This window comes from Podarcis bocagei (assembly GCF_964188305.1).
Source record: "Podarcis bocagei genome assembly, chromosome: 9".
NCBI classification, from domain to species: Eukaryota; Metazoa; Chordata; class Lepidosauria; order Squamata; family Lacertidae; genus Podarcis; species Podarcis bocagei.
In genome coordinates this window covers 1315933-1338861 of record NC_138134.1, presented here as the reverse complement: position 1 = coordinate 1338861, position 22929 = coordinate 1315933, and the positions used below count along the sequence as shown (strand labels likewise).

Here is a 22929-nt window from a genome sequence, read left to right as displayed (position 1 = left end):
GCAGTGCCTGGTCTGAGCATAAGGAGTAGCTGAGCTCTATTGGGTTTAGCATTTCTAGTTGTGCTCCTGGTTTTGCCTCCAAGGTTACTGATTGCCCTTAGATTCTGGCTCCCCAGCTCCTGGCTTTCTCCCAGATTGCTGCCCACAGCCCAGGCCTCATCATAGAATTGGAAGGGAACCTGAGGGTCATCTAGCCCAACCCCTGCAATGCACGGATCTCAGCTATAGCATCTATGACAGATGGCTACCCAACCTCTGTTTAAAAACCTCAAATAAAGGAGAGTCCACCACCTTCTGAGGAAAACTGTTCCACTATCAAACAGCTCTTACTGTCAGAAAGTTCTTCCAGGCGTTAAGCATTAAGAATCTCCTTTAAAATGAAGCAAGCCATTGGTTTCGGTCCTAACTTCCAGAACAGGAGAAAACAAGTTTGCTCCCTCCTCCATGTGGCAGCCCTTTAGGTATCTGAAGCTCGTTGTCTATCCTAACTCCTCCCAGGATCCTCTTCTCAAGGCTAAACATACCCAACTCTCTCAACCCTTCATCATCAGGCACTGCCCAGCGTTATATAGAAATACCCAAAACATCTCTTCCAAAAGCAATATGGGGTGAATTAGGAACAGTTTAAAAAACAACAACACAGGGACAACTATTCTAAAAAATAGGAACCTTTTGGAATTTATGCATTAAAAGAACAACCCTAATTAGATCTTCCCAGGACTACAAAGTACTGCAAAAATAATTATTCTGTCCTCAATCGATTAATTCACTGCTTACTTGATTAAGTAGCAAAATAATTACTGAGAAAACCAACACAGCTTTAGCCAACAGAGTTCATTTGTTACAGCTACTTTTAAAAAAAAATGTCTTCACATTTTTTCACTTCCCCCATTGTAACTCTTACAATGATATTAACCAATCAATCTAATGATGCAACGAATATCAGCTGAGCTCTGATTCTATAGATCAGTGGTTTCTAAATTTTCTGCCTTGAGGGAACCCCTCCCTTCACTGACTCAGACCCAAACTACACAACACTAAAGTGATGTGTTCAATTTTTCATGTAAATGAAAGCCCTGGTGTGTGGCTTATCAGGCTTGGGGCAGCAGGAGTGGGGAGATGATTTTCATTCTTTCCCTTCCACCTACTGTGATCTTGACAAATCTCTCCCTGAAGCTGTTATCTGCATTGGAAGATTTCCCACCCAGTGAAAATTCAGCTGGGGATCATTTTTGCTACAATTGCAACGGAAATTGAGTGGGAAGGGTTAAACTTTCCCATCCCTACAGTCCTGAAAGCTATTCATTGCCCCCTCTTCCCCAAACATAGCCTGTTATTTGCACTTGTAGTAAGGCTAAACATTTACAGTCAAACGTGATCCGTGCGGGAGGCAGGTTCACAACCCGCAGCGTTCGCAACCTGCAGTGCTGCATCTGCGCATGCGCGTGACACGATTCGGCACTTCTGTGCATGCACATTACGCCATTTTGCACTTCTGCGTGTGTGCAAGCGCCAAAACCTGGAAGTAACCCATTCCACTACTTCCGGGTTTGGTGCGGTCCGCAACCCGAAAACACTCAACCCGCAGCGTTCGTAACCCGAGGTATGACTGTAACAGGGTACATTTCACTTTCATCTGCTGAGGACCCTTGAGCAGTTCTGCTACAAATCTTCAGTCCAGTGCAGAAGGCTCTGTGTCATGTTCTAGGGCACACTCTCTACATTGGTCTCGCCTTCTGGCTCACTCACAGGAACTCAGTGGCAGTTAAGTAGTTAAGTACTGTTGTGCATGTGCCAAAGAGTATCCTGAGAAGGAGGACAAATTTAGTGCATTCTTCGCTGCACAGATTCAGCAGTTCCCAGCAAGAGAAGATAATGAGATGAATTCTATATTTTCTCTTGTGTAGCCCACAAGACAGCAGATTGGGATGGAAACCTACTCCCAGGTGGTATCACATATGACTGGGCGTAGAGGATTGTATAACAAAACATTTCTCCAAAGTAACATTGAATAAAACTGTGCACACAGAAAGCAAGATTTCATGTGGGAGGTGTCTAGGTGAGCCTTCTCCCTGAGGTATCAGCTTTCTGTGCGCAGAGAAACATTCATGCATAAAATCTCCAATCTATAGTCACTAGTGGTTGAGTCCAGGAAACGTTTAACCTCCCTATGTAAGATTAATACTATTGCTACAAGTTTGTCATGGCCTTTGGCTAGAACAATAAACTTAGGAAATAATATATTAGATTGGTGTGAACTGAGTTTCTCTTGCTGTAACTAGATGAGACATTGATTCCTGCATTCCAGGGGGTTGGTTGGACTAGATGATCCTTGGGGATCCCTTCCAACTCTATGACTCTATTAGCAACTTGTGATCACCTGTCTTCTTTCTTTAGGAAGATTAAAGAGCTTATCTTCTTGGAGTGAGGCTGTTGCTTCCTGAATTGGGTTCACTTACTTCCAGGGGCATCACCTGCCACATGACCCAAAGTGAAGTCAGGGGCGTCTTAGTGGTGTGGGGCACCAGGGCGCCAGATTTTGGAGGGCGCCACAGGCTGAGTGTCTGGAAAGGAGAGGCAGGGTGCGCTCCCTTCCCCGCTCTGGGGCAGCCCAGTCCCCTCCTCTCAGCTGCCCATCAGAGCGCGCTGTCTCCGGCTCAGGAAAGCCCGCTGGGGCTGCCTGGGTGCCTGGCGGGTGCAATCGGGGGCGTGTCTGTCCCGACCATCTCTGGCCGCATCGCTGCCTGCGCACCTCCCTGCGGAGTCTGCGAGCGGAGCAGGGAAGTGCCCTGCGCAATCCCGGCACCGAGCAAGGGTGGGACAGCCGGCGAGCCACCTGATCTGCTTGCTGGCCTCCTGTCGTGCGGACTTCCCCGGATGGGGGCAGGTAAGGGGTGCCGGGCGCTTAGAGGGAGGCTTCACGGGAGGCCGCCTGGGCTGCGATCCGGGCGCCTCTTACTTACGTGCAGCTCGTGTCGGACGACGCGATGCAAATGAGCCGGACCGAAGTCCCCCCCCCCCTTAAAAAAGGTCAACAACTCTGGGAAATGGGGGAGGGGGCACCGGAGAGATATTTGCACCACGGCGCCGGATATGCTTAAGACGGCCCTGTGTGAAGTCATCCTATTTACTATCTGATCCCTTATTGGCTGAGATTGTCTATGTGGTGACCAGTCAAGGAAGAAGATGCAGTGAATATAAGAAGAACCTGCCAATGGCTCATCTGGTCCTGTGTCCTGTTCTCACCGTGGCCAACCAGATGTATGTGGGAAACCAGCAAGCAGGATTTGAACACAAGAGCACAACCCCCTCATGTCTTTTCCAGCAACTGATATTCAAAGGCATAGAGCCTCCAGCACTGGAGGCACAGAATAGCCGTTCTGGCTAGTAGCCATTAATCACCCTCTCCTCCATGAATTTGTCTAATCCTCTTTTAAAGCCATCAAAGTTTGCGGCCATCGCTGCCTCCTGAGGACCAAGCTCCATCGTTTACCTATGTGCTACATTAGAAAGTACTTTCTTTTATCTGTCCCAAATCTTCCAACGTTCAGCTTCATTGGATGTCCATGAGTTCTAGGGAGGAAACTAGGAGCAAAATAGCTGCAGAAAATAAGTATAATGGCAGCAAAGATTTGCACTATTTAGGCTTTGAGAATCTGCAAGACATGGATCATGGAGCATAGATCATAGATCACAGAAGAGGAGGGATTGACAAGGGGCTCATCACCAGCAGCAGGTGCCTAATGTTGCTGACCCTTGGCACCAGCGCTGTCTGTGAATGAATGGGCCAAAGCTCATTCTGCTCCTCACTGCATGCAAGGGAAGGTGACTCAAAGCTCCCTTTCACGGTTAGCATTAAACAGTGTTTGTTGTTGCATCCAAACACAGCAAACAATGGCTTGTTCAAATCAGTTAGTTAACTAGCCAGTATGTCAACATTCAATCTTGCTGGTCCAATCCTCTCACTTGCTGGCAAACTGAGCTTTGATATCTTGGTTTGTTGACCAACAGAAGTAGTCTCTCCACCATGTCTGATTGCACCAAAGGGGGCAGTTTTCCCTGATAGAGTGCCCAGAAGTAGTGATACTGCAGCTTGCATTAACTCCCATGGCTCCCACCACACTGCTAGCAGAACCAGAGGGTTGGCAGGTTGGCACACACACAAAAAGGAATAGATCTGGCACCCCTGATTTAAAGCTCTGCTTGGGAAAACATTTCAATTCCCCTTTACAATAATTTTGACAGGAAACCCAAACCAATAAAACATTTGTCACAACCCTAGTTGACTTTTAACATGCGAGTGTTGCACATGGGGCGTGTTTCATGGCTTATTTTATCTGCACGCAAGTCTGAGAGGGGCTGTTCTGCAGAACTCGGGGGGGGGGTGTGCTGGTTGCATCCCCTCCAGTTCAGTGGCATTTTCAGTTCTGACTGCAATCATGGCCTATTTGCAGGGAGAGGCGAGCTGATTGCAGAAAACCTTTTCCCTCATTCTGTCAAAAGGTAATCAGGGCTGTCAACATTGACAGCAGAACCATCTATTTGTCAGAAGAGATCCTCTCCTGCCCAGCAGCCTCATGCACACAGCATCAAATCGAGGTCATCGTGTTCAGGCTTTCAGATCTCTGATGTTAAAGTAGGAATTATTCCAAGGAGTGCTTCACAAACATGCAAACATTTCCTTGGGAGAAGCCATGGCACTTAAGCAATCTACATTTCTAGAGTCAATGTATGACTCTGCCCAGAATCAGAACTGGATTAGATATCTTCTTGGAGAAAGTGGAGAACTCTAGCACTGTCATATACAGGGGCTATGCAAAGTCAGCACACTCTTTTTCTTTTCCAAGTGACACAGTGGATCTGTGTGTCTGGCTGTTAACCAGGAGGTTGGTGATTTGAGAATCCCCCTCCCCTGGGATGGCTGTGAGCAGGATTCCTGCATTGCAGGGGGTTGGACTAGATGGCCCTCGGGTCCCTTCCAACTCAACAATTCTATGATTCTTCTTAAAAGTTTTCTATTTACATATGTTTATTTATAACATAACAAAATATAACAACAGGTGTTAAATATAATAAAAATAGAAAGGGATATCTAGAGCTAAATATATAGGAACAGATTTCTGTACCCAAAGAGACTCCATTTCTTCATAAAGACATTATCTTCTTACCTGCTGAGTAAGCATACTCAAGGCTGGATGGATTCGTCAAGGCTGCCAATCCAACAGACACCCCACCTGGAAAGCTTGCAGAGAATCCAGTGCAGCCCAACACAACACCCTACCCCAAGATCCAGAGGACAGGATCACACTTCAAAATGACCTTGACAAATTAGAGAACTGGTCCAAAACAAACAAGATGAATTTTAACAGGGAGAAATGTAAAGTATTGCACTTGGGCAAAAAAAAAAAAAAAAAAGAGGCACAAATACAAGATGGGTGACACCTGGCTTGAGAGCAGTACATGTGAAAAGGATCTAGGAGTCTTGGTTGACCACAAACTTGACATGAGCCAACAGTGTGACGCGGCAGCTAAAAAAGCCAATGCAATTCTGGGCTGCATCAATAGGAGTAGAGCATCTAGATCAAGGGAAGTAATAGTGCCACTGTATTCTGCTCTGGTCAGACCTCACCTGGAGTACTGTGTCCAGTTCTGGGCACCACAATTCAAGAAGGACACTGACAAACTGGAACGTGTCCAGAGGAGGGCAACCAAAATGGTCAAAGGCCTGGAAACGATGCCTTATGAGGAACGGCTAAGGGAGCTGGGCATGTTTAGCCTGGAGAAGAGGAGGTTAAGGGGTGATATGATAGCCATGTTCAAATATATAAAAGGATGTCACATAGAGGAGGGAGAAAGGTTGTTTTCTGCTGCTCCAGAGAAGCGGACACGGAGCAATGGATCCAAACTACAAGAAAGAAGATTCCACCTAAACATTAGGAAGAACTTCCTGACAGTAAGAGCTGTTTGACAGTGGAATTTGCTGCCAAGGAGTGTGGTGGAGTCTCCTACTTTGGAGGTCTTTAAGCAGAGGCTTGACAACCATATGTCAGGAGTGCTCTGATGGTGTTTCCTGCTTGGCAGGGGGTTGGACTCGATGGCCCTTGTGGTCTCTTCCAACTCTATAATTCTATGATTCTATTCTATGATTCTATCCAGAACCCCTCCTGCCAACCCCGGGACTTGGGCAGCAGAGCCAGCCTGAATCCAAGCTGAAACCTGGACTTGAAGACACAGCACATATCCCATAACATCAGCTGTTCCATCTGTGAGTCCTACTTGAGTGGAAGAAGCTGCCACTAAGCTTGCTGGGTCCTACTGGCATTCCAGGAATGTTTTGGTCAGCTGCAAAACCTCAGATTTACTACCTGGATGTTCCTAATGCCGCAGCTCTTCCTAACTGGCTCTCTGTGCTCTGGCTCCTATTTGAACAGCTTCCTTGTGACATAAGCATTTTTAGCTCAATTTAGAGTCATTTTACCAAAATTATTGGTTGGATCCAGAGATGCGTGAATGGAGAACCACTATGCAATGGGGCTCTCCCCCTCCTCCTCTTAGGGATGGACTGGACGGCTGAATTATGTCCTGTTTCACTCACTGAATGCATAGCTCAGGCGCATCCCATTGGGTCTTATTCCATCCTGCCCCATTGTTCTCATTTTGTACATAAAACACACCATTGCCAAGGCTTTTTGGTGCATTCACTGGCAAAATATGCACTTTGTATGCACTTTTACATAAAGTAATATTTTTGTGCAAACCATTTGTGCACTGGGAATGCACAGCAAAATCCAACAAAGTGTACAATCCAAATAGAAGTTTTTGCAAGTTTGGAAGGATCAGATCAGGCCAGTCCACTTTGAAATGCAGATTGGATAGACTTTTCCTCAATCCCTACCTCCTGCAGCACTGTGCACCCTGCAAATAATCTCTCACTGCCTAGAATGTGACATGGGGAGGGGACCTACAACTGGGGACGCGATGGAAATTGGGAACTCTGTTGGACTCCAGTACTAAAATCTGAAATGCAATCTTTTAATGAAACATCCTCCAAAAACTGGGTTCTTTCTGCTGTCATAAGGTGCTCCCTTGCCTCACCTGCCAATGGTGTCTTATTTGCTCTCTGAACTGCTCTATAAATATGTATTTTTCATGAGAGAAAAATGGTAATCATGTCCCACCGGAAAACACACAGGTGCCACCCTGTGCCAAGTTGTTCTGCAGTAGAGAGGAAAGTGGAAAGTAACACAGAGACTTTTGATGATGTTTTTGAGATGGAACATACAGAGTTGCTTAAGGCAGTCCCTCAACTTCTGCTGGTAAAGAGTTAGTAGCGTTTTGAATCTCATAGGGTTCCTCTGCTATCAAAAATTAAAAGTAAAGCCGAGCTGAAATTTCTCAAAAAACAGTTTTCTGGGGTTTGGAAACTGGGATTTTTCTTTTTCTTAAACCTCTTAGCAAAAGAAGGTCACTTTCCAGAATTGTTTCTGAATACTATCCACCATATTTGGAATAAAAAAATTCCTTCCTGTAGCACCTTAAAGACCAACTAAGTTAGTTCTTGGTATAAGCTTTCGTGTGCATGCACACTTCTTCAGATACACATTGGCAAAATATGCACTTTGTATGCACTTTTACATAAAGTAATATTTTTGTGCAAACCATTTGTGCACTGGGAATGCACAGCAAAATCCAACAAAGTGTACAATCCAAATAGAAGTTTTTGCAAGTTTGGAAGGATCAGATCAGGCCAGTCCACTTTGATACTAAAATCTGAAATGCAATCTTTTAATGAAACATCCTCCAAAAACAGTCCACTTTGTGTATCTGAAGAAGTGTGCATGCACACGAAAGCTTATACCAAGAACTAACTTAGTTGGTCTTTAAGGTGCTACAGGAAGGAATTTTTTTATTTTGACTATGGCAGACCAACACGGCTACCTATCTGTAACTGGCACCATATTTGGGTTGCAGATGGTCCCACTCCCCACAGCATGGTATCCCAGAAGGAAAATAGGTGTAGGTTGTGGTCCGGGATACAAAACGGTAGCCAAGGTTCAAAAACACTTTGCACTGCCAGCAAGGCCAAGCATGCAACAGAGGAAAACAATACCTTAAGGGGGGGGGGGAAGTATGGAAATACTACCAAATTAAGATATAAACTGCAAGTTGGGTTGGGTTGCTTTTGTGTGACAAAAGGTGGTCATACATTATGCATGCTTGTTTGTTATGGGTTGGATCTTAGGAACCACAAGTGAAGTTCCATTACAAGAGTGGAACTTTCCATCCTTCCCCACTGTACCTCTAGAAAGTCATTCCCGGGGACTGTAGGACTGTGAAGGAGGTGGATATGGGTGCCACAGCTGTAGGGAGCTGGCCAAAAATAAAGGGCATCATGCTTGGGCGAATGAAAATACCTTTCACGTGCACATTGGATCCAATCCAGTGTGAGATCCTCTAGCATGCGTATTAATATCTAAAAAGATGCTTAGCATCTAAAAAGACATCTGAATATGGTTCTGAAACTTCAGCTGGTTCAGAATTTGGCGGCCAGGTTGCTTACAAGGGCAAGACGCTTTGAGCATATGACCCCAATCCTGGTCTGGCTGCACTGGCTGCCAGTTGGTCTCTGGGCCCAATTCAAAGTGCTGCTTTTGACCAGTGAAGCCTCAAATGGCCCAGAACCACAAGGTTTTGGAGTTCTGAACTCTTCAAACTTGCATCCAAACATTCCCAATATTTTGGAGGCTCTCTGCTCCATGTTATTTTCCCCCATTTTGTATACTGTGTGGAGCAGGGAATATTTTGCTACATCTTCACTCTGCATATGAAAACAATATTCCACCATCCAGTCCTCAAGAGGCCCAGGTGGCAATACATAGCAGTAGGTACAGAAGGAGGGACAGAGTCACATCCTCCTCTGTGACTGGCCTGCAGGAGGGGATTTCATTTCCACCTGCTCCATACTGTAGAACATTCTATGCAAACCTTCCAAGTGTCCCTATTTTTCAGGGACAGTCCAGGTTTTACAGAAGCCATCCGAGTTTCTGATTTGATCCTGGAATGTCCCTCTTTTCCATAGGATGTCCCTATTTTCATTGGAGAATTGTTGGAGAGTATGTTCTATGGCTTTTTAGATGTGTTTGTGGGATAGGCGTTATTGGTTTGTTTTTGTTTCAGTATGTATTTTTTATTCTCATTTTGCATTTTTTCTGTTGCAGACTGTCCTGGGATTTTATATACATATACCCCCTATACCTATACCCCCTATACCCACAGGTCTCAGGGCAGTTCACAGAATAAAATCAGAATATAAAACCACAAAATATATAATCAAAATAAAAACAACAACAACCCAATAAGCCCCCCCCCTACACACACACACATTTTTAAAGGGCATAGGAAGTCAATCAAATCAACCAAAAGCCTGGTTAAAATGGAATGTTTTTGAGTGGCAACTAAATGTAAAGGTATGTAATGAAGGCACCAGGCGAACTTTGCTGGGGAGAGCATCCACAGTTGGGGAGCCACTGCAGGAAAGACCCGTTCTTGTGCTGCCACCCTCCAAAGCGCTCGAGGAGGAGGCACACAAAAAAGGGTCTCAGAAGATGATCTCAGGGCAGTGGCGGAGGAACGGGGGGGGGCGGAGGTATTCCAGTGCGGTGGTCCCCCAGACACACGCCGTGCACCCCCCACGTGCCGGGCATCAAGGCCCCACAGGTGGAGTGTCACGCCTTGCGGGTGGCGTGCCATGCCCCGGGAATGTGCACCACGCCCCCCGGAAGGGTGCCAGCCACGCTCCCCGCCTGCTCACTGCCCCCGGTAGCAGAGCATGCAGCTTCGCCACTGTCTCAGGGTTCGTGTAGGATCATATGGAAAGATGCAGTCCTTGAGGTATTGCGATCCTGAGCCATTTAAGGCTTTATGGGTCAAAACCAGCACTCTGAGCTTTATACATAATAATCAATTAGCCCTTGAGTAGTTTGAGATGCTGCCAGGCGGATTCGGTGTTGAGGCGCTCCTGGCAGCAGCTGTGTGCACACATAGCAAAGGAGAAGTGCTGGGAGTTGCTTGAAGCAGCCAAACGTCCCAGCCTGGCCCTGTGTATAATACATAACAACAAATGAATGGAAAGTGGGGGGGGGGGGTCCATTCATTCCAAATTCCCCTCTGACCTCAGTAACACATAAGGCTTGTTCACAAGTTACGCTAGATGCAGGTAGAAGCAGTCCCTACACATACACAAGTGTTCGTGTAAATGAGTGGTCACATGATGCCTCCCTGCCAGCTGCAAGAAGCCAAGGGAGGAAGTGGTGAAGGGAGTCATGCCCCTTCGCCATCAGTGGTGCCAGGGTTGGCACAGGCTATTGGCTCTAGCACATCTGAAGGAATTGCCATTCTAAGCAAGTGTACAGCACCCCACTGCTTCTTGCTGTGGCCTTTCCAAGCTCAGGGAAGCCCTGAGTGCCTTTGGTTGCTCCCACTGTCAGGGATCATTTCATCTCGGCAGCCATGATGCATCTGAACAGGTGGTATTTTAATTGGAATTTAGGTGTTTAATCTCTCTGTGACAATTCATAACAGAAGCACTTCCCTTAAAGTGGAAGGATAAACAAAACCTCTTTGCTGCAGGAGTAGAGCAGTTCACAAAAAAGAAAATAGAAAATACACAATAAAACAAAAACAAACCAATAATCTCCCTCCCACAAACACATTTAAAAAGCCATAGAATGTTAATCAGCCAAAGGCCTGGTTGAAGAGAAACATTTTTGCCTGATGCATAAAGATATGTAATGAAGGTGCCAGGTGAGCCTCCCTGGGGAGGGCATTCCACAAGCAAGAAAAGGTCCCTTCCCACACTGCCACCCTCCAGACCTCTTTCAGAGGAGGCACATGAAGAACGGCCTCAGAGGATGATCTCAGGGCCCAGGCAGGTTCATAAGGGGAGAGACAGTTTCATAGGCATAGGCTAAAACTAGCACTTTGAATTGGGCCCAGAAACTAATTGGCAGCCCGTGCAGTTGGGCCAGGATCGGTGTTATATGATCAAATTGCCTTGTCCCAGTGAGCAACCTGGCCACTGAATTCTGCACCAGCTGAAACTTCTGAACCATCTTCAGCAGCAGCGTTATGTATAACATATTGCAGTAATCTAACCAGAACATAGACAAAAGAAGTTACGGTAGGTTCTCCCTGTCCAAATGGGCCACCAGCTGAAGCTGATGGAAGGCACTCTATGCAGCTGAGGCTGTCTGAACCTCAAGTGACAGCAAAGCATCCAGGAAGACCCCCAAGCTCCCTACCCTCTCCTTCAGAGGGAGGATAACCCCCTCAACCTTCCAGCCATCTGGTCTAGGGAACCACCCACCCACAGTGTCTCAGTCTTAGAAATGAAATCAAATGAGCATTCTGGGGGCAAACTGTCTTAGGAAGTTCTGAATTACCACCTGCCAGCTTGTTTCAGAAGAATCTCTGGTTTAGGCCTGTGATAACATGAAAAAGTGCTTTACCTCCAATTCCTCTACAAATCAAATTAGGCCTTGATTGATGCAGGAGACATACAAGTCTTCTATGTGAGTCGGTCAAGTCCTGTGACCTGTGACCTCCAAGGCCAGCTTGCTCAACTGCCCTCCTTTAGGCAAAGTCGGTTGCCCCTTCTTCTTCTTCTTCTTCTTCTTCTTCTTCTTCTTCTTCTTCTTCTTCTTCTTCTTCTTCTTCTTCTTCTTCTTTGTGATGGCCTGGGAATCCGATTCAGAGGCTGAACCTGCCTCCTAGTTTTCTCCGACCATTTCACTAAGATGGTGCACTGTGCCCCCTGCCCATCTGTACCCTCAGCTAAGGAAACCGCTTAGCTATACCTTCAGCATGTCTTCCGCCTGCATGGCCTACCTGAGTGTGTGGTGTCCGACCGGGGCGTCCAGTTCACATCCCGTTTCTGGTGAGCATTGCACCAGACCCTCGGGACAGAGGTCTGTCTATCATCCGCCTACCACCCACAGACCGATGGCCAGATGGAACGGACGAACGCGGTGCTGGAGCAGTACCTCTGGTGTTACTGCAGTTACCAGCAGGATGACTGGGTCAACCACCTAGCATTGGCGGAGTTCGCCTACAACAATGCGGTGAACGCATCCACCCAGCAGACCCCATTCCAGGCCAGTTTCAGTTATCATCCGTGGCTGTTCCCGGCATCCGCGGTCCCTGCGGAGACGGAGTGGCTTCAAGAGCTCCAGTCCCAGCAACAGCTATTGATGGAGCAACTGCGCCAGGCCAAGGAGGCGTACAAGGCCCAGGTCAACCGCCACCGCCAGGTGGGGCCAGAACTCCACGTCGGTGACCTGGTATGGCTCTCCACTCGCCACCTCCACCCCTCTCGACCTTTGCGGAAGCTGGACGCCCATTTGACTGGCCCGTTTCCCATTGTGGACCAGGTATCGCCTGTGGCATTCCGTCTCTGGTTGCCCGCAACCCTGAAGGTTCACCCGGTATTCCACAGGTCCCTTCTGAGTCCGGTGGCCCCGCCCGATGAGTTCCACCCAAACCGTTCATGACCGCAGCCAGTTTTGGTTCAGGGGGCGCCTGAGTACGAGGTGGAGCACATTCTGGACTCCCGATACCGCAGGGGAAAGCTGCAGTATCTCATAGACTGGAAGGGGTATGGACCTGAGGACTGTTCCTGGGAACCAGCAGCCAATATCCACACGCCTGCCTGCCTCTGAGATTTCCATGCGGCGTACCCCAGCAAGCCGGGTCCAGACCCTTGATTGGGGGGGGGGGGCTGGGAGGGGGGATGGTGTGATGGCCTGGGAATCTGATTCAGAGGCTGAACTGGAGGAATCCCAGCCTGCACAGGAGTCCCCGCCACCAGGACTGGCTGAATTGGGGCAGGGCCTTGATTCTGAAGCGCCTGCACCTGTGCCGGATCCTCAGGAGCAGGCACCAGGTGAATCCACTCTGGCTCCAGAGGTGGTTGAGGACTCAGTGCCTACAGGTGAGTCCCCCCCCCCGGGTCCAGTAACCCTTCAGCCTCTCCTGAACTGCAGAGGCTCAGGGCAGAGAGGCGGAGGGAACTGGTTTCTCCCAGGAGGAGTGCTCGCCTTAAGGCCAGGAGAGGCGGGTCTCCTGGGGGCCGGGACCACCCCTGGCCTCAGAGAAGATAAAGGCCAGTCAGCCCGGTCCCAGGTTGCGAGAGCAATGTCGTTGAAGAGCTGTTTCGGCCAGCACTCAGTCCGGTTCCCCCAGAGTTCCTGTCCTTGCCCGGCTCCTCGCTGTGGACCCCGCTTCGCCCGTGGAGGACTGTCTGCCGACCCTCGACTCAGGTCCTGGACCTCGCCCCATGGCAACCTCCCCCCTGGACCAACTCCTCCTCCTCCTTCTTCTTTGCCATGGTTCAGCAAGGCTCACGAGCCAGATCAGGCCCAACCAGATCAGGCTCCACATGGGAGCCAGTGTGGTGTAGTGGTTAAGAGCGGTAGTCTCGTAATCTGGTAAACCGGGTTCGATTCCCTGCTCCTCCACATGCAGCTACTGGGTGACCTTGGGCCAGTCACACTTCTCTGAAGTCTCTCAGCCCCACTCACCTCACAGAATGTTTGTTGTGGGGGAGGAAGGGAAAGGAGAATGTTAGCCGCTTTGAGACTCCTTCGGGTAGTGATAAGGGGGATATCAAATCCAAACTCCTCCTCCAGTTGCCTTCTAGATGTGGCCTGTGGATTGTCCGGGAATCTAGGCAGCCAGCATAGCGTGTGTGCTCGATGGTTTTTGTAACTCAGCCAGGCTTGGGGGTCAAAAATGAGGTGGGCGGCTGCTCAAGACAAGTCCCTTCTCCGTTTGCCGCACATGCACAGCAATCTCTTCCGGGCTGAGGGGTGGGGAAGAGGGAAAAGGAGCCACAGTTTGGATGTCCACCATGGAGCTGCAGGTGACTGACCTCAGGAAGGGCAGCTGCAGCAGCAGGGGCTTGGAGGCACCTCAGGAGTGAAGCCCGCCTGCGGCGGCAGTACTCCCCGCTATAGGAAGCGGGGAGTGCCTGGGCAGCTGCACTCCAAAGCAGTTCTGCGCTCTGCTGGGGAGGCCGCTCATTAGCTGCACGGTGCAAGCCATGGAAAGGTAAATAGCAGCCACTGTCTCATCTTCCCTCACACGGGGAAAATAAAGTTTTTGCTTGAGCGGCGCCAGCCTGACTTAGCATGGCCAACAGCTTTTCCCTTCACCCACACATGCGCACACTCTCCAGGGCTGACAGGAATGGCGTGCTTACCTCAGCCCCCCACCCCACCTTACGAGAGAAATAATAAAAACGCAAAGGAAGCAGCATGGATGTATGAGGGAACACCCCCCCCCAAAAAAAAATCACATTTGGGCAACATTGAGGTTAGCTCCAATAAGGGTCATAATCATGGCAACATATAGTCTATCCCCCCCCCCAAGGTCTGATAGACAGTTGACCGGCCCTCTGCTGAAAAAGCTTGCTGACCCCTGTTCTATGCTCTATAATGGGGGGCACTTAGCTAAAAACCAATCAACTACCTCTAACAGGCTTTTGGAATAAAGCAGTCTCCTCAGCAGATTAATTCTGGATCCGCTTAAAAGCATGGATCCAGGCAGGGCCACAGCAGGCGGCTGGACAGCTCTTCTTTTGCTTCCTCCTGTGTGCCAGCTGGGCACTGTGCCAACAAGCAGGGAGAGATGTGCCTGCTGCTGCCAGCTGGAGCAGCCTTGTACCCTCTTTCTCTGAGACTTTTCTTGGGGCTCCAGATTCCCACCTGGCTAGTTGCTGGTTTTTGTTGTTTGCTTTTGAAAGGGGACATCTACTATTTGCAGGTTTTTGTCTCAGCTGAGTTTCATTCCATTCCTCTTGCCAAAGGACATTTTCATCTCTAGTTCCCTGCTCCAGTTCCCATCATATTTAAGGCCAAAATTTCAGTGGGGTGTGCCCAACTTGGTGCTCAGCCGAGAGGCATAGCATGGGAAGGTTGGGGGGGGGCATCGCCCCGGGCACAATGTTGAGAAGGGATGCAGGGCACCGTGGGCTGCTGCATCCTTCTCAGGTGCCCTCCAGCAGCTGAGAAGGACACAACAGACATGCGCTGGCTCCACCCCTGGTTCCGCCTCCTAGTTGTGACTTGCTCGTGGGCAACTTGGCCTCATTGTGGAGAGGGAGTCAGAATTTTCAGTTCCTTGCTCATTCTAATTTATTTAATGTTTTAATGGTTTTTTACTAATAATTCTATTTTATATTATTTTGTAAACCATTTTGAGGTTCTTGTTGTTTTATATATTTTTTATTAATAAATAAAATAAACCAACTATAAAGAGCATACAGAAATGCTGTTACAACAGGCTGAAAGCAGCATAAGATTGAACATCATCACTGAACCTGTTTCAAAACATTTCAAAAAATACCCCTTTCCTAATCATAGAATCATAGAATCATAGAATCATAGAGTTGGAAGAGACCACAAGGGCCATCGAGTCCAACCCCCTGCCAAGCATATAAACCAGTTAGGCTGGTTTGTATGGACTCTTTTGTAAGATGTTAGCCTAATCATAGTTACTAGGGACCAACTCTTCTCAATCCATTCAGATATAGTAGGTAAACATTAAGGTAAAGGACCCCTGGACAGTTAAGTCCAGTCAAAGGCGACTATGGGGTTGTGATACTCATCTCGCTTTCAGGCCGAGGGAGCCAGCGTTTCTCTGCAGAAAGCTTTTCCAGGTCATGTGGCCAGCAGGACTAAACTGCTTCTGGTGCAATGGAACATTGTGACGGAAACCAGAACACACAGAAACGCTGTTTACCTTCCTGCCACAGCGGTACTATTTATCTACTTGCACTGGCATGCTTTCAAACTGCCAGGTTGGTAGGAGCTGGGACGGAGCGACGGGAGCTCTATATCAAAGCATTGTATACAAGGTTGTGAGGGATGAGTATGGTTGCTCACGAGTAAACAGCCAGGACTCTGACCTGCCTTTTTACAGGTTTTATTTGGTGCAAACTATGTACAGTGCAGACATCCAAAGTTCATGTCTCCCTCAGTCGTTTGCAGATTCCGAGAGTGGGCTTTTCCTGACTCCCCCCCCCCCAGCATAAGAACCTCGACACGCCCAGTCTCCACCTCTTTTCCTTATGCTTGACTGCCTTGCCAAACTAGGCGATGGAAGTTTCATCTCTGTTTCCCTATTAGCCTCCCTTTGCCTCCCCTTCCTCCACCTTTCTTCTTCTGTTTCGCCTGAGGCTTCGCTAGCACCAGTCTCTCAAAGTAGGAGACTCTCTGTATGTTCCTGCCTTTCTCCCCCCTCTTGAAGGCAGTCCCCTAACATCCACCCCCCCTCAAGAAACCCCTCTCCTTTGGTGGGTTTTAGAGCTACCTCTCCTTCATCAGCCCACGAGGAGTGGGAGGGAAGTTGAGGAAAGAATCACCATCCCCTTCTGTGTCCTCAAAGATGACTTCCCAACCCCAAACCCCACAACTCCGTCCGCTTTGGATTGCTCTTGGGGTGTTCCGCCTTATCAGAGCTCTCAGCGACTTCATCTGCTACCCCCTCTTCCCTCTCTGAGGGTGTGAACCCCTCGAAGTCCCCCTCATCCTCTGTGGGTCCAAAAACTTCTCCAAGAAACCTCCCCGGGGGTTTGGGCTTGTCGGGGCAGAGAGTGTGGAACTCCTCCACTAGAAACTCCTCTGTAACACACTCCTCTGGAACCCAAGCATTTTCCGAACTGGGCTTCCCCTCCCAAGCAACTAGATATTCCAGTTGATATCCATTCCACCTGGAGTCATAGAATGATAGAGTTGGAATAGACCACAAGGGCCATCGAGTCCAACCCCCTGCCAAGCAGGAAACACCATCAGAGCACTCCTGACATATGGTTGTCAAGCCTCTGCTTAAAGACCTCCAAAGTAGGAGACTCCAACACACTCCTTAGCAGCAAATTCCACTGTCGAACAGCTCTTACTGTCAGAAAGTTCTTCCTAATGTTTAGGTGGAATCTTCTTTCTTGTAGTTTGGATCCATTGCTCCGTGTCCGCTTCTCTGGAGCAGCAGAAAACAACCTTTCTCCCTCCTCTATGTGACATCCTTTTATATATTTGAACATGGCTATCATATCACCCCTTAACCTCCTCTTCTCCAGGCTAAACATGCCCAGCTCCCTTAGCCGTTCCTCATAAGGCATCGTTTCCAGGCCTTTGACCATTTTGGTTGCCCTCCTCTGGACACGTTCCAGTTTGTCAGTGTCCTTCTTGAACTGTGGTGCCCAGAACTGGACACAGTACTCCAGGTGAGGTCTGACCAGAGCAGAATACAGTGGCACTATTACTTCCCTTGATCTAGATGCTCTACTCCTATTGATGCAGCCCAGAATTGCATTGGCTTTTTTAGCTGCCGCGTCACACTGTTGGCTCATGTCAAGTTTGTGGTCAACCAAGACTCCTAGATCCTTTTCACATGTACTGCTCTCAAGCCAGGTGTCACCCATCTTGTATTTGTGCCTCTTTTTTTTTTTTTTTGCCCAAGTGCAATACTTTACATTTCTCCCTGTTAAAATTCATCTTGTTTGTTTTGGCCCAGTTTTCTAATCTGTCAAGGTCGTTTTGAAGTGTGATCCTGTCCTCTGGGGTGTTAGCCACCCCTCCCAGTTTGGTGTCATCTGCAAATTTGATCAGGATGCCCTTGAGTCCATCATCTAAGTCGTTGATAAAGATGTTGAATAAGACGGGGCCCAAGACAGAACCCTGTGACACCCCACTAGTCACTCTTCTCCAGGATGAAGAGGAACCATTGATGAGCACCCTTTGGGTTCGGTCAGTCAGCCAGTTACAAATCCACTGAGTGGTAGCATAGTCAAGACCGCATTTTACCAGCTTCTTTACAAGAATATCATGGGGCACCTTGTCAAATGCCTTGCTGAAATCAAGGTAGGCTACATCCACTGCGTTCCCTTCATCTACCAGGCTTGTAATTCTATCAAAAAACGAGATCAGGTTAGTCTGACATGACTTATTTTTCAGAAATCCATGCTGACTATTGGTGATCACAGCATTCCTTTCTAGGTGCTCACAGACTGTTTGCTTAATGATCTGCTCCAAAATCTTCCCTGGTATTGATGTCAGACTGACTGGGCGATAATAATTTGGGTCCTCTCTTTTCCCCTTTTTGAAAATAGGGACAACATTTGCCCTCCTCCAGTCTGCCGGGACTTTGCCTGTTCTCCAGAAATTCTCAAAGATGACTGCCAGTGGTTCTGAGATCACATCTGCCAGTTCTTTTAATACTCTTGGATGCAGTGCATCTGGCCCTGGAGACTTGAATACATCTAAACTAGCCAAGTATTCTTTTACTATCTCCTTAGTTATTCTGGGCTGTGTTTCCTCTGCTAAATCATTTGCTCCAAATTCTTCAGGTCGGGCATTGTTTTCTTTATCGGAGAAGACTGAGGCAAAGAAGGCATTGAGGAGTTCAGCCCTTTCTGTGTCCCCTGTTTGCATTTCACCATCTTCTCCTCTGAGTGACCCCACTATTTCTTTGTTCTTCCTTTTGCTACGGACATACCCATAAAAGCGCTTTTTGTTGCTTTTAACCTCTCTAGCAAGCCTGAGTTCATTCTGTGCTTTAGCTTTTCTGACTTTGTGTCTACACGTGCTGGCTATTTGTTTGAATTCCTCTTTGGTGGTTTCCCCCCTTTTCCATTTTTTGTACACATCCTTTTTTAATCTTAACTCAGTTAAAAGTTCTTTAGATAGCCACCCTGGCTTCTTTAGGCACCTTCCATGTTTCCGTCTCATTGGTATTGCCTGAAGTTGTGCTTTTACTATCTCCCTCTTAACAAACTCCCAGCCATCATGAACTCCCTTTCCTTTTAGTATTACTGTCCATGGGATCTCACCCAGCACTTCCCTAAGTTTTATGAAGTCCAATTTAAAGTCAAGAAATTGAGTCCTAGTATGCTTGGCTGCTCCTTTCCGCTGTATAGTAAACTTCAGAAGAGCATGATCACTCGCGCCTAATGATCCTTCCACTTCTACCCCACTAACCAGGTCATCAACATTGGTTAGGACCAGATCTAAAATGGCTGTTCCTCTTGTTGCTTCTCCCACTTTCTGGACAATGAAGTTGTCTGCAAGGCCAGTGAGGAATCTGTTTGACCTTATGCTCTTGGCTGAGTTTGACATCCAACAAATATCCGGGTAATTGAAGTCCCCCATTACTACTATCTCCCTTCCTTTTGCATGCTTGGCCATCTGTTCCAGGAAGGCATCATCTATGTCCTCCGTTTGGCTTGGGGATCTATAGTAAACTCCCACAATGAGGTCTCTGTTATTCTTCTCTCCCTTAATTTTGACCCAAATGCTCTCACTTTGGCTTTGAGGTTCTAAATCTTGGATCTCTTCACAGGTATACACATCCCTGACATATAACGCCACTCCTCCTCCTTTCTTGTCTGGTCTGTTTCTCTGAAATAGATTGTATCCCTCCATGATTACATTCCAATTGTCGGACTTATCCCACCAGGTTTCAGTGATGCCTATTATGTCATATTTAGTTTGCTGTACCAAGAGCTCAAGCTCATCTTGTTTATTTCCCATGCTTTGCGCATTAGTGTACAGACATTGAAGTCCATTAATTATTCCCCCGTGTCTCTTATTTAAGGATTTTTTCCTCCCACCACTAGGTCTGCGTGCTGTTTGCTCCATTTGGTCTATGACATTTGGATGATCATCTTCATCAATTGATAGACTCCTACCTTCAGGAGCACTGTCTCCCTCCCCCACATTAGTCAGTTTAAAGCCCTCCTGATGAGGTTTCTGAGATTTTTGACAAAAACATTCCTCCCAACGGTTGTGAGGTGCAGCCCATCGCTTGCCAGAAGTCCATCTTCAAGAAACTGCTGTCCATGATCTAAGAATCCAAACCGTTCCTGTTTACACCATTTGCGAAGCCAGCTGTTCACTTCCACTATTTTTCCCTCTCTCCTTGGGCCACGTCGTTCAACTGGGAGGGCAGATGAGATGACAATTTTTGCATTTAGTTGCTTCAATTTCCTGCCGAGAGCCTCGTAGTCTCTTTTGATCTTCTGGAGGCTATTGCTTGCAGTGTCATTGGTTCCCACATGAACCAAGAGGAAGGGGTATTTGTCAGTGGGTTTTATGATTCCTTGCAGTCGTTCAGTTACATCTTGGATCTTAGCCTCGGGGAGACAGCACACCTCCCGAGACATCTTGTCAGGCCCACAGATCACTGCTTCTGTTCCCCTCAGTAGGGAATCCCCTATCACCACTACACGCCTCCTCTTAGGTTTGGTTGGGGTTCTTCCGTGAGCTGTCCGTTCCAAGGTCGCCTGCACATTCCCTGAGGACTGACTTTGCTGCTCGTCTTCATATACCTGATCGACTGTAATGAGGGAGAGATCCTCAAATGGAGTCTGCTCTTTGTCTTCCATGCTAGGGGAGAGGACTTCAAAGCGATTGTGTATTTCTAAACAATCAGAGCGAACCCTGGGCCTCCTACTTCTTTGAGTCATGTTTCTCCATATATCTGGCACCTGTGTTGGTGAACTAGCCTCCTTCTCAGGGGTGTCCCCTGTCTCCTCCTTGGTGGAGACGGTGTGCTCTGTTGCTTCCAAGAAGAGCTCCAGCTCTCTAATTCTTTGGAGCGTAGCTACACGTTCCTCCAGTTGCTGGACTTTGTCTTCTAAGAGGGCAATCAACATACAATTGCTGCAGGTAAAGCTGCCTGCAACCTTTGGCAAGATGGCAAACATTGCGCAGGAATCGCAGGCGACTGCAGCTGTTCCCTCACCCTCCATCTTGAAAACGTGTTGTTGGGGGTGGCTACAGTGGTCCTCCATCTTAAAAAGCGTGAAGACAGGACAAATAACCCCCCAAAAAAACCTAGGTCTCCCCCAACAAACGTTTGAGACTAGCTCCCCTAAATCTAAAAGATGGATCAAACTGCGTGTGCCGCCACCCTGCAAGCTCTGATAAGCTCCTCCCACAGCTAATCACCTGACTCAACAGAAACCCTGCCCCCTCTGACCTTTGCACAGGGAGAGCAGCTAATCAGCCACAAAGAAACACACACAAGAAAACCCTTTTGCTCCTCCTTCAGCTGCTGCCCTGCAAGCTCTGATAAGCTCCTCCCACAGCTAATCACCTGACTCAACAGAAACCCTGCCCCCTCTGACCTTTGCACAGGGAGAGCAGCTAATCAGCCACAAAGAAACACATACACAAGAAAACCCTTTTGCTCCTCCTTCAGCTGCTGCCCTGCAAGCTCTGAGATAGCGCATCAGCTATCACGTTCTGTTCTCCACTTACTGGATCCTAAAGTTAAAGTTGGCAAAAAACTCCGTCCAGCATATTTGCCTCTGGCAAAGCATGTGCACTGTCCGCCAATACTCCAGGTTCTTGTGATCTGTACACACCTGTTCCTGCTGCTTCGCCCCATCACGAAATGTCTCCACTGCTTAAAGGCCCCGAAAATAGCGAACAATTCTTTGTTGTAGATGCTGTAGTTTTGCTCCAATTTGTTCAGTTTCCTGGAGAAAAAGGCGCACGGCCTCCAATCCCCCCCCTGCATCTTGCTGCAACAGGACTGCTCCGATGGCCCGATTGGAGGCGTCAGTTTCCACCCGTAACGGCTTGTCTGGATTCACGTTCAACAGCTGCCCCTCTGATGCAAAGACATTCTTTAGCTCCTCAGATTCCCTTGGCGCCTCCTCAGTCCACTGGAACTTTTTCTTCCCACGGAGACAATCTGTTATGGGCGCTGTCAAATAGGCAAAGTTCTTGATAAATTTTCTGTAGAAATTGCTGAAGCCAAGGAACCTCTGTGCGTCCTTCTTGGTCTTGGGTCTTTCCCAATCCAAAACCGCCCTCACGTTCTCCTGATCCATAGCCAGTCCCTTATCTGACAGCCGCTAACCCAGGAACTCCACTTCCCGAACATGGAACCGGCATTTCTCCAGTTTGACCCACAACCGATGCTCCTTTAGCCTCTCCAACACTTGCCGGACATCGCTCACGTGCTCTTCTTCATTCTCTGAGAACACTAATATGTCATCCAAGAAACAGACACAGTTCTGGTACAGAAGGGAACCCAGTACATGGTGCATGAAAGCTTGGAAACAGGGGCTTCCGCTTTGTAATCCAAAAGGCATAATGAGATATTCAAATGCCCCTAGGGGGTAAACATGGTTGTCTTCCATTCGTCCCTCTCCCACACCCTGATCAGATTGCGGTGGTAACGTGTCGGCCTCCCTCTCGCTGAATACCTCCTCAAAATCTGTGTACTGCGGAGGGATTTTGTCCTTCTCCCCTAGACACACTGTTGCCACCTTGGCTTTCCTTTCCCGTGGTTCCTCCCCTCCCAGACAGTGCTCTACACAGTGTGCCGATCTGAAGGTGAGGGATCGCTGGTGCCACAACACCACTGGGTCATGCAGAGCCAACCAACTCATCCCCAGGATAATGGGGTGTCCTGCCAAGGTGATCGAAAGAAAGGCTATGGTTTCGGAGTGTGTGGAGATCCTCATTCTCATGGGAGGGGTCTGCTGTGTGACCCCCCCCAGCAACTCCCTCCCATCAATGGTGGTCACTTGCAAAGGAAAGTCAAGAGGAAGCAGGTGCAGCTGTACTGTATATGATATCCTAACTGTCAGGGGTTCAGGAGCAGAGGCACAGGAAAGGGAGGAAACAGAGAGCGAGGGGGAGGAATCCGAAGGAAATATGAGCGATGACAGCGGCCCGAGACCTCCGAGTCTTTCCAGTGAATCGGAAGATTCACAGAAAGGGGTGCCAGTGGTCAGAGCAAGGGGGGCGCCTAGGGGGACACACCAGGAAGAAGGGACCAGAGGAGACTCAGAGAGCAGCAGTTGGAAATCGGGACCAGCTTCCCCACCAGAGCACAGTAGGGGGGAGGGGTCGCAGGCAT

The 22929-nt window shown here is 48.3% G+C and overlaps 1 protein-coding gene across 1 annotated transcript in view; it reads right to left on the bottom strand.

The window, feature by feature from the left end:
• LINGO1 (leucine rich repeat and Ig domain containing 1) overlaps positions 1 to 22929 on the bottom strand; it is a 675027-nt gene that overhangs the window by 394410 nt on the left and 257688 nt on the right. The window lies entirely within an intron of this gene.